General features: G+C 41.6%; 1 protein-coding gene across 31 annotated transcripts in view; it reads right to left on the minus strand.

Annotated features, from left to right (window-relative positions):
• Dtna (dystrobrevin alpha) overlaps positions 1-12,535 on the minus strand; it is a 367,583-nt gene that overhangs the window by 172,986 nt on the left and 182,062 nt on the right. For 7 of the 31 annotated variants that reach the window (XM_075969212.1, XM_075969210.1, XM_075969209.1 and 4 more), the window contains exon 1: positions 7,665-7,844. The exons of 23 other annotated variants lie outside the window; for them this stretch is intronic. The gene's annotated coding sequence lies outside the window, so the exon portion shown is untranslated. Of the gene's footprint in view, positions 1-7,664; positions 7,845-10,685; positions 10,792-12,535 lie in introns of those variants that run through there. One more of the 31 variants, XM_075969197.1, reaches the window with a different exon arrangement.

Consider the following 12,535-nt stretch of genomic DNA (forward strand, 5'->3'; position numbering starts at 1 on the left):
AGGGCTTGAGTTCAATACCTGCTTCCTATCTGAGATTTGGGGAGGAGAAGGCAGGCATATTCCTGGGCTCAATGGCCTCCCTAGCTTAATCAGCTCAGGTCTCAGTGAGAGGCCCTATCTCAAACCTAACTCAATCCAACCCAACCCAACCAAACCAAACCAAACCAAAGAGAGGATGACATATTCTAGCTTTATCTCTCTTTCTGCAATACAACATTCTGATCAAAAGCAACTAAGGAAGCAAAGGGTTTAATCGGTTCCAATTTTGGCCATAGTTCATCTCCAAGGGAAGTCAGGGAAGTCAGGGAAGGATCTTAAGCAGAAACTATGGAGGAACACTGCTTGCCAGCTTGCTCTGTGTTTATGCTTATTCAGGTTTCTTACACATCCCAGGACCATCTGCACAGGAAATAGGATTGCCCACACTGGGCTGGCTCCTCCCACACTAATTAATAATTAAGACAATCCCTTACAGACATACCCACAGGCTGCCCTGATGAAGACAATTATTTGATCGATAGTTTTTTTTTCCAGGTAGTGATTCTAGGCTGTGTCAAGTTGACAGTTAATATTAATTAGGACATAGTACCAGAGGACCAACACCCAAGGCTGACCGCTGGCCTCCACATGCACCCACACACATACAAATTTGCAGAGATAGTTTCAGAGGTCTGTAAACTAGAACTTCCATAAGATCTGAGGCAAAATAAAATAGAATAGCCACTTGGTCCCAGAGAATCCTCTATTGACATGCTTGATAAAGAGGACAGGCTTCAGATGATCTCCATCCCTGTATCCCTGGGGAGTCCTTCCCTGGCAAGCAGGGGTGAGAGGTCAGGTGGTTCTTCTATTCCCTCTTCCCTGTCATCTTCCTGGGGCTGTTGGATAGCACACTTGTGGGATGATATCATTAGTCAACACATCTCAAGTCATTCATAAAGGCAGAGGAGTCATAGACAGGTATCAAGTCAAGTTGCTCAGATGTAGGCCTCTCCTGACTCTCTATTCTATAATCTGCGCACCCCCAGAACACCCACTTTCCTGCTCTCCCAAGCCACAGTGTCCTTGAGTCTCCTCTGCCTCCATATGTGGCTTATTCACGACTCAGAGCCCACAGCAGCAGCACCCTCCCTGGAAGCCCAGGACAACAGAGGCGTTGTTCTTGCCTGGCCTCGTGTCTGGATGTTTCCCTATCTTGAATTCTGCATCTGTCAGCATGCACATTTCAGTAGATTTCAAGCCAACTAACTCTCCTTGGAATTCCTCTCCTACAGTCAGCAGTCCACACCAGCAGGAAGGAGATCAGAGTCCAAGTCTGTATTTAGGTCTAATTGAGTTCTGCCTGGAGTCACTTACTTGACCTGAGGCCACTATCTAGCCATTTAAGATTAGGCTTTGTCCAGCCTCTGGCCTGATATTCCAACTTCCCCATTGCTCCCTTAGGTTACAAAAATGTCGGATCATTTAGTTCCTAGCAAGATGACAATGAACAAAGTGATGTTTTATTCAAATCCCAGGCATGGGAGGGATTTCATTTTCTTTCATTACTCTCAGGAGCAGCAGACATTCCCTGCCAGAAGGTCAGAGCCCTGCAGGTGTCTCTGTAGATTATGTCAATGAACCACAATCTTTGAGGTAGAGACTTAGCTCTGTCAGTCAAACTGATTGACAGAATTTCAGTAGAAAGGGGTTCCTTCAACTTGTGAGGGGAACACTCCTATGAAAAAAATATAACTACTATTTATAAAAATAAAAAAGATTTTAATGACAGAAAAAACTTCATAAAGACCTAATCTCATTCACATGATGTCCACAGATGTGCAATCACCACACATTGCACACCACACGTGAAGGACGCAGGCAATGGAGCAGCATTTCCTTCTGACAGGACGGCTATGGCTATTCTTGGTAGAAAAGCATGTGCATCATAAGACAGGCTCAGTTTTCTTGACCATAATGATCTTGTTCAAATGCCATATACAGTAACTGGAAAGTTTTAAGGGGCCTTAGAAAGTCAGTCAGATGTTTCCTAGCTGGTTAGTGTAGAGACAGACACCTGACAAAGCATCTTTTCAGATCTGCCCTTTACAAAGTTTGCTCAACTCCCAACTATTCTTCTTTTTGTCTTGGATGGTGACCCCAATTAGATGATTCGTTTTTGCCCCTCCAGTATGGCCTCCTTCTGGTCTCCTGTCTACACTGCTGCCATTTGAAACTTATCAAGTGCACCTAGCTCTAGAGCATTTGGGGTAAATTAGTTTAAACTCAGTAGAAGAGCAGGTAGGTGGAGACTTAGCACAGTTGACAGAGCCAACTGCGCTCTGACATCCCAGGCCTGCAATTACTGGTACTCACCTCATTAAGGAATTGGCACCATGTTTACTCCCTAGATTGTGGCAAGAATTAAGTGGCACATGATGAATGCCTGATGCCAAGTTATCAGTGTGTGATTATTGTGGTGGTGATGGTGGTGGCGATGGTGGTGGTGGTGCCAGCGACCATTTGTGTAAATGGTAGCTATTTGAAAAAAATGGTTTTTGTTTTCTTCAGAATAATAGTTTTTTTTAAATTGCTGGTTCTTTGGGACCTCATCATAAATCTTTCCCCGTTCCTTATCTCTTTCTCTTTCACCTTCCCCCTTTCTTTTCCTCTCTTCTCTCCTAGTTCCTTTCCTTCCTCCCATCCACTGGCTCCCTACCTTTGTTGTTGTTGGTTTTGTTCTTGTTTTCTTGAGCCAAAGTCTTGCCAAGTAGTCCAGGTTGGGCTAAAGCTGACAACCTCTCTGCTCCATCTCTTTAAGCCGGGGCTGCAGACTTGTAGCCCAACACTTGGATGCCTCTCCTCTTTCAGATACATCATGAATGCTATTTTTAGACTGTAATTTGTCTTTTTTTAAAAAATGTTTTTATGGTTTATTTAACTTTATTTTATATGCAATGGTATGAAGGTGTTAGATCCCCTACAACTGGATCTTCAGACAGTTGTGAGCTGTCATGTGGGTGCTGGGAATTGAACCCGGGTCCTCTGGAAGACCAGTCAGTAACTCTTAACCACTGAGCCATCTCTCCAGGCCCTGCAATTTGTCTTTTTATTTTCCTTCAAACATTTCCCAGAAGTAATTCCTTCTCATGCCACCACTCCTCTAGGACATCTGCCTTTGAGGGCATGCTTTGCCACCCCAAGTTCTGTATTTTCTCTAATTACTTTCATGGACCCTCACTGGATACTGGAACAGATAATCCATCTGGCATTGCCTCTCAACTGTGAAACAGGCAGAGAGGCCAGAAACTTCTTTTGCTGAGTATAATCTTGCTTCAAATAATCCAGAATCAAAATGTTTCAGACATAAATATTGTTTAAAGCTAAAAATTTTAAATGCAAATATTATTAAAAGGGTTTAGATTGTAAACATTTCACAGCACTTATACTGGGGTCAATAATTGTAATATGACTGAAATTATCATGCAAATGCAACCAGGTGAACCCTCCCTATACACTCTAACAAGTGACATTTTCCTAGAAATGAGTTTATTCTTCTCTGATAATTGCACTTGATAAGCTTAATCACTTTTTATGAAAGCCTCTAGTGTTTATCTTACAAAGCCAGCATCATCTTAAAATAAGTCTTTTAAGAACACAGTGAAGCACACCTATTATTAGTGATTTATAGACTATTAATGAAATTAATTAAATTTGGAAGCACATCTCTGAGAATCACACAATGCATTAAAGATTTCTATTTTCTTAATAGAAAAATACTGCCCTTTTATGATATCTAGAGACTTATTTTCTAAGTCTGCTTCAATCTCCAAATCCATCACTATATTACCAATGCCGTTCTCACCAGTATTATGACCATGATCATCACTACTTTCTTTTTCATTCAACACGTTTAAGAATAATTTTTAAAAAGTTAAAAGTTCAAATTTTTCATATAAAAATTATGGTGGTCAATAGTAAAACACATTTTTATTAAATGTTAAAAAATAACACTTAACCATGATGCAAGAGCTGATATTGACTCTTCATTCATTGGCTTACTCTTCAACTATCTTAAGAATACTGTCTTGGGGGTTCAGAATATATCTTTAACTTTCTAGAAACTCTCTATGAGTTTCTCTGATTTGCCACCATGGCTCTGCTGAATATGTATCCTTCCTACATATTCAAAGTTTTTTCAGATAATTAGTTATTTGAGCATCTATGAGGTACCAGAAACTAGAGACAAAATGTTAAAAAGCACTGCCAATTATTCCCATGAGAAGGATGTCCAAGTTAGGCACAGGGTGGTGAAAACACTCATTTAAAACAGTTTGACAATATTTCTGGGTGTGGCGAGGGCACCAAGAAGTGATTCTGAGTTTTAAGAATGTAGGTACCAAAATGGCTCTATAGAGGAATCTTCTTTTGAAACATAGTCTTAATTCTTAGTTTTTATTTGTGTGTGTGTGTGTGTGCGCGCGCGCGTACGCAGGCACAAGCACCATGACAAGGGTGGAAGTTGGAGGACAACTTTGTGGTATTGATTATTCCCTTCAAACTCAAGTTGCCAGACTTATATGATATGGCAAGTGTCTTTACCCACTCTGTCGCCTAGAAGACGCTCTGCCTTCTGACCTCTTTGTGACAATGGCTGCAGAGGTGAAGACTCACTTGTAGTCTAGTATCAGACAACATAATAACCCAACACTTGGATATAGATTGCATACATTTCTTGATAAATTTTAGCTTATAGCAAGACTGAGACCATTAGCTATTGTATATTATATACACATATATTTATATATAAATACATATCATATATCACATTATATATGATAACATAATAATTACATATAATAATATATTATATAGCAACATACAATTTGTAATGATAATATAAATTAAAATATTTATTATATATATCAGCTGATATAACATGCATATCAGCCAATAGAATGAATTGTATATTGAGTCAGCAGTGGTGGAGCATGCCTTTAATCCCAGAACTTGGGAGACAGAGGCAAGTGCATCCCTGAGTTCAAGGCAACCCTGGTTTACAGAGAGAGAGAGAAAGAGAGAGAGAGAGAGAGATAGAGAGAGAGAGAGATATCCAGGACAGCTAGGGCTACACAGAGAAACCCAGAAGAAATAAAAGAAGATGAGCTGTATAATGTATGTATTTTAAACTTGTAATAGTTAGGCAAGAGTGCTTTTTAGTAATTCAACCTTGTCTGTAGAACTTGGTGCTTTTTTTTTTTAAAAAAAAATAAGGTCGCCACAGAAAAACCCTGTCTCGAAAAACCAAAAAAAAAAAAAAAAAAAAAAAATAAGGTGTAGTGGTTGGACACAAATCTAGACATATCTGGAAAGAGGGAATCTTAATTGAAAAAAAAGTCTCTATAATATTCACCTGCAGGCCAGCCTGTAGAAAATTTGCTTGATTAATTATTGATGTAACAGGGCCCCAATCACTGTGGGTGATGCCATCCCTGGTCCTAGGGTGCACAAGAGAGCAGGCTGAGCAAGACCACAAGCAGTATTCCTCCATGGTCTCTGCTTCAGTTCTTGCCTTGAGTTTCTGCCTGGCTTGCCTCCGTGCTGGACTACAACTGTTGGCTGGAATAAACCCTGTTCTCCAAAAGTCGCTTCCATAGTGATGTTTAATTCAGCAGTAGAAATCTTAATGCAGACATATAGTGAATATTTCCAGTAGCAATGAGACATAAGGAGTGCAGACCACTGAAACTTTCATCTTCTTTCATCGGAGGCACATCCTTTTTCTGTGTCTCTTTGCCTTCCTCCATCTCCATCTTTTGTTTTTAATTTGAATAAAGACAGACCACTCCCCCATCCCCCACCACAGAGCATTCTTTCCTAAAGCTAAGACACTGTCAGCTTTGACAATGTTGCATTTTAAAATCTTTTATGAGAGCTGGGTGGTGGTGGTGCACGCCTTTAATCCCAGCACTCGGGAAGCAGAGGCAGGCGGATCTCTGTGAGTTCGAGGCCAGCCTGGGCTACAAGAGCTAGTTCCAGGACAGGAACCAAAAACTACGGAGAAACTCTGTCTCGAAAATTCAAAAAAAAAAATCTTTTATGAGGTATGATTTTTCACTGATTTTGGGGAAATTTCTCATCCCCTAGCAATAATAACCTACGGCTGTGAAGATATTTCATGTCTTGAAGATCATACCAAAAGATTATTCAGTATTATCAGCAATGAAGGGAAAGAGAAATAATTGAATTCTGAGAGAAGCACTAATCTTTTGCAAATGTGAGTTGTGATTATAAAGCTTTTAATATTTTTTTATAGTAGGAAACAGTTCTCTTTTTAAAAAGCATGGCCAAGTGTGTTCAGAATAGTGACTGTAACTCCTAGGTGACATTTGGGAGTTAGTATAGATACATTAAAACTGTAAACCAAGGTCGCAACAATAAAACAAAGCATAAATGATTCTAACGAACTCCAAGTTTCCCTTCGTGAGGAAATCATAGTACATGGCTCAACTTGAAATAATATATTGGTTTTTGTCCTGAATGTCAATCAGTGGCAAATAATTAGTTTAATCTTACTAAGAAAGTATTTTTCAAGGATTGATTTTAGTTGATAGTGAATAGGTTATAATAACAGTAAACTTTGTGTTTGTTTAGTTAGATCTTGGCTTTGTAAGCTTCCTAGAGAACTTTGAACAAATGAGAGAAATTGCATGGCTCACCCTTGGCTAAAAGTTAAAAGAAATCCTACTCTTTTGTAGAAATGATATGAACAAGGAACCAGAATAATTTATCAATAAGGACATTTTCTCTGGTTCACGGGCTTTCTCGGAGCATCTCAAAGCCGCCCCCTCGATGCCTGCTGCCAGGGTGACATGTGAGCAAATCAGGAGGCTTCTGTGTTCCCTCCGGGATTAAATGGGGCACCAAACCACATTGCATTGCTTCCGTTCAGTTCCTGCAGCTCCTCTCTAAGCAAAAGAGTTCACTTGGCATTCACTCACCCATACTGTATTTACTTCTGTTTTGAGTTCCTCCGGTACACATACAGTTGCGATATGCGAATGAAGAGAAAGCCGAGGAATTGACCCACACAGTAAAAACTGTAGGCAAAATGAACTCTCTGACACTGGATGGGGCTGGAAGTCAGTATGACGCAAAAGGGAAAAGAAGTCTGTACATAGTGAATTCGCCGAGCTCCTCCTGCTTGATTTAGGAGGAGACAAGCAGCTTTGGACCAGTGCCTCCGAGGAGAGGAGAGCAATTGCAGAGGACAAAATAAGGCAACACTTCACTCAGCTGCACAGCGATCCAAAGACAACAATGACTGCTCTTTCTGTTTCCTTTCTACATTTCTTTCTCTCTCTCTCTCTCTCTCTCTCTCTCTCTCTCTCTCTCTCTCTCTCTCTCTCTCTCTCACACACACACACACACACACACACACACACACGATCACGACCGCAGAACTTTACAAATTCACAACGCATTGGAACATGAAACTTTTCAGTTAAAACAGGTGAAATCGGAGGTGGAGAACTTGGGGAGGGGACAGCAGGAAGTTTTCCTGTGCCCATGTGGGGGATGGGGGTAGGGTTGGAGTGGAGTCAACAATGAAATTCCAGCCAGCAAGTTATGCTACTGCCTCAGAGGTAAGAGAGTCCCGATCTGCAGCTCCGATTGTAGCTTACCTGGTTTTGTCTTCTAAGGCACCGACAAGCCCCTAATTCTTCTATGAGAGTACTACATCTGCTGAAGGCTATGATACCGGACCGTACACACTTCCACAGAGGAAACTCCAAAGTAACCTTTAACTTCAATAAAAAGCTGTGTTCATTCGTCCCCCTGTGCTCAACACAGCAATCTAATACACCTCATCATGTGGTCTGTTGCCATGGCAGCAATGAATCCAGCTGCTGAGATACAAAAGACTGACAAAAAGTTGCTTTCTCCCCCTCCACCCACCCCGACAGAGTCGGATTCTTTCCCCTCTGTATGACAAGTCTAATTTGAATATTTTTCTCTTGCTGACTCAACTATGTGAATAAGGAAAAAGAGAGATGGAAGCGAATAACAGGTATAAAAAGGCGAGGTTTCCCAAAGCCTTTAAATGAATGAAATCACTATATTCATTTTTAAAATTGCAGCTAACGTCCCCAAATGCTAACCCTTACCCCTTATTTCAGCCTGGTAGATATTTTTAAACACCAGTTACTAACACAGTAGGAAATATTCCCACAGCCCCTTTCAAACATTAAAAATAAATCAATTTATTCTATAAACAGACTGAAAATACACAGTAGGCTAGTTTCAAAGCACAGTTTTTGTCTCATGCAAAGTTTGATCCCAGCTTAGATGTGCGAGGAAAATCCTTTGTTTCCTTGCTATCCGTTTCTATTTCTAACAATGTGTGGTGGCACAGCTTGTGAGCCAGAATGAACCAAACTAAGTCTAGGTGCCCTAGAGTACCAGAGAAGTCTTTGGGTTGGCACAAGAGAAATTTTAAGCACTCCCGCAGATGCCCAAACCACTATCTATTAGGGCACAGTGAAGGGGGTACCGTCAGTGGACACCTTATCCTTTAGGGGAAGCTTATGAAGTCCCCTTAAGCCACAGTCAATTCTGTCCTCTCCTGCCTCTGCCACCCTTAGCTGAAGTGCTGTCCTCCTGGGCTGTGACTTTGTCCCTCAGCCTTTTTCTTGGTGCTTTACAGCCTTATTTAATCTCTTAATATCACTGGTATTTTATTGTATTTGTTTGATGTACCTGTCTCACCTCACCGGATGTAGGCTTTCTGAGGAAGAGGAACCCTGCCTGATTCATCTTTCTCCATGCCTACCAGCCCTCAAAATATATGGCACAAGGTGGGGAGGGTGTCCAGGGTCTGGGTAAGATAGCTTCCCAGGACTTTATGCCCAGCACTTCTGATATAGATTGTCAAGGTCTTTGCAGGATTGTTCTTGACAGTCCCCCTTAGAGATTTCAGGGAAGTGCTATTGGCAGCTAGGGGGTTCAGCAGATGTGGACTAGAAATCACACACACTCACATACACAGAGAGACAGGGAGAAAGAGACAGACAGAGACAGAGGCAGAGAGAGACAGAGTCAGAGAGAGGGAAAGAGAGAGAGAGAGAATGAGAAAGAGAAAACAAGAATGTGAAGTTGGGTGGGGGTGAGGTGAGAGTTCTAGAAGGATTTGGGGAGGACAAAGAAGATGATAAAACATATTATGGCAATTTCCTAAAAAGTCAACAAAAAGCCACTCTCATTCCATGTTACCTCACGGGGCCTCTTCACACCCCAGTCTACTGCTCTGCAACTCAGCAGCTTCTTAAAGGGGAGCACTAAGCACAACACTGAAAGTCCACTCAGTGCTCAGTGAATCCTGGCTAGTGCTACTGAGGATGCTTGTGAATTTCTGAGTTCATGTTCTCGAACAGAGAAACAGTGGGGGAGTTGACCAGACAGGACGTTCCTGTGCTGGTAAAACAGCCCTTGTCCTTATCACTCACACACCTTACGCTATGGGGCTAAGGTATAACACTATGAAAATAATGAATGATTTTGGGTAAACTGTGATGGCAGCTCGCCCCCACCCATAACCTGTCAAGTAGGAGCAACTGAGCACTGGAAGGTGTGGAATGGACCGAGCAGAGGGTTCATTTTGGGAGCTGATATTTGGTAAGCTATAATTACGAAAAAAAATACATTTAAAACAAAGGTTATTGCAATCTTTATTTTGGATTCTTAGAAAAATGGCCATTTACTCTGGCAATATGGCTCAGTGCGTGAAGGAGCTTGCCAATAAATTTGAGTCAATCCCCTGGCAGCCACATGATGTGAGGAGAGAACCGACCTTTGCAAGTTGTCCTCTGCCCTCTACCATCACTCTGGGGTCTGTGTCACCCACCTCATACAATAAATAAATCTTAAAAAGAATTGCTGTGGCCGCGCCATTTAGAGGTGACAGTTTTGCAAATCAAGTGGAAAGTAAGGAATATTCACTCTAAAAGATTTCTGAGCAGAAACTAGACATGTTGACAAGTTGGACTAAGTACCAGTTCACCTTGATCTGTAACAAGTGCTGCAAGCTGCTCACCACCAAAACTCTTGGCTCCATTTCTCCACCACCATCAAACTCGGGAAATTATTGGGCAACAAATCCAAATGCATAGAGAAACTAATATGGAAATCTTTTTGGAAAAAGATTGAAAATGGTAAAACGGCACAAAGAGTTTTAAAAAAATCATAGAGCAGAGGGCAAATAACAACAAAAACAAACCCGCAACTTTCCATCGCAGGAAGGGAGATGTTGAGCCTTGTAAGATTCCTTTATCAATAAAAGCAGAAGGAAGAGAGGAAAATCTCCACAACACATCTGTTGAGATTATCAAAGCAGAACCGGCTCTGCTACATCCCTGAACAATGCTCTAGGGTAACTCATGCAGACGCAGTGCTATGTAACCATGTGCGACGGAACAGGGAAGGAGGCGAGGGCAGCCACACTGAAACCAACACCGTTAACCCTCCTCGGAGTCAGGGCTGGAGGAGAGGCCGGTAGAACTACGCTCTGAATAATTCATGACATTCCCATGTGTTATGGCTGAAAAGAGGCCCCATCCGTGCCTGTGTCCAGTGTTTTTAGGAGTCTCTACCTGGTGCTTTTTTCTACAGATGGCTGCGGGTGTCTCCCTGCTCTTCATTTTACAAACCTAAAAGTCCTTCATTTGCCTACTCCACAGGTACGAACCCCGCATCCAGAGCATTCAATCAGCTGCGTACCTTCATCAGATGGGAGAGCATCTTGCTCAGTTCTCCTTTAAACAGTAAGAAACACGATGTCGGTGTCCTTGCCTTGCAAGTCTTGTTTAAAATCTCTTTTCACGCATGTTAAGATGAATTTACCTCTCCTTGTGGACGGGACTCGTAAGATAACTTATCTGTGCTCGTGTGGCTCAATCAATTGCTCAGGAAGAATCAATCCCTTGGGCAGAAACCATGTTTGGTGACATGGGCGATGATTAGGAAAGGACCGCCGGGGAAGTCTTTGCCAAGCTCTGGCTCCACAGAGGCAGGAGGAAGCCTAGGCGGTCCATGCCTCACTGTTCCTCCTTGGAGGGGAGGGTTTCAATTTCTCAGGCACCCAAGATAAAACCCCGCCTCTGAAGGTCACCAGTTTAAACTAAGTTGTGGTGCCACACAAACACTGGCTGTTGAAGCTCCTGAAACTAAAGCAAGACAAAACAATTTGAGCCACTGCAATGCCGCTTTCTTTTTCGGGTCACATTCTGAAACTGCCCTTTTCTTTTGAATGCCACAAAGTCCTTTATTGTTAGGACACTGGTTTATATTAAGTGAAAAAAATTGTTAACTATATTGCAAGAAGATTGCGATCTGTTGAACAGTTTTTGCAAGCACATGCTTTCTCGGGCCACATTGAGCAACTGACCTAAAGTATTTTTTGGATATTAAGATCTATTATTCATAATATTTTTAAATAAAAGACTGGGGCTGTTGCTGGCTGTCTCAAGTTTTATGAATAGTGCTTCATGTGTTTTTGAAATATACTTTTTTCTTTTGAGTTGTATTAATAGGTTTGTAAAGAAAAAGTTTTTTTTTTTTACCTACTTATGGACATGTCAAAGAAATATCTATTCTTAAATAACACTATGACCTTGATGGCTTTGAATCCTACAGAAAATCCTGTGTGGGCTTTGGACCAATTTGTTGTACTTATTTATGGGAACTGACCTCCAAACTTCAGATTCTATAGTTACTTCTGGGTTCATGCAGAGGTGGAAACAACACACTCAGCCTTTAAAATTAATCATGAAATGTTGTACTTCTCGTCCATTTTCTCACTGAGGATAGCAGTATGTGTTTGTTGTAGAGTAGTTAAAAAAGAAAAAGAAAAACAGAAAAATTGTGTACTAGCACTAAGAATACTCAGAATTCAGTTATCAGACGTAACCAACACCGTCCCTGTTTGTTTTCCGTGTGCATGTGTGTTGTTCCTTAGGAGTTACCTGGTGTGGTCTGTGGGTTCCGGATCAGAAAGAAGGAATTATTTGTAAGTGACTACATTTTGTTGTTTGTTTCTCAATCAGGGTCAATGCACGTCTATATCTCAAGAGCCATTCACTGGATTAGTTCCTTTTCTTGCTGCTCTAACCACATACCTGACAGGAAGTAGCTTAAGGGAGCAAAGGCCGATTCTGGCTCCTGGATCTCTCAGTGTCCATCATGGATGCCAGAGACCCGCCTGCCCCCTCCTCTCCTGCACTGGGCTGACAAACACTGGCCACTGTTACCACACCTACTTCTTCTTGTTGTTTTTTTTCCTCAATGTGGTTCTGGGAATCAAACTCAAGTCTTTGTGTCTCAAGGCGAGTGCTTTACTGACTGAGCGATTTGAAACCTCGTTCTTCGAAGAATTCCTTTTCTTATTCTGAAAGCACAGTATTACAGATCATTTCCTCACAGTTGCCTCTGTGTGGCTTATGCTGCATGAGAGGGCCTCCTCTAAGTCAATTAAAGCATCCTATAAGTACTTTCTGTACAA

This window comes from Microtus pennsylvanicus, chromosome 4 (assembly GCF_037038515.1).
Source record: "Microtus pennsylvanicus isolate mMicPen1 chromosome 4, mMicPen1.hap1, whole genome shotgun sequence".
NCBI lineage: Eukaryota > Metazoa > Chordata > Mammalia > Rodentia > Cricetidae > Microtus > Microtus pennsylvanicus.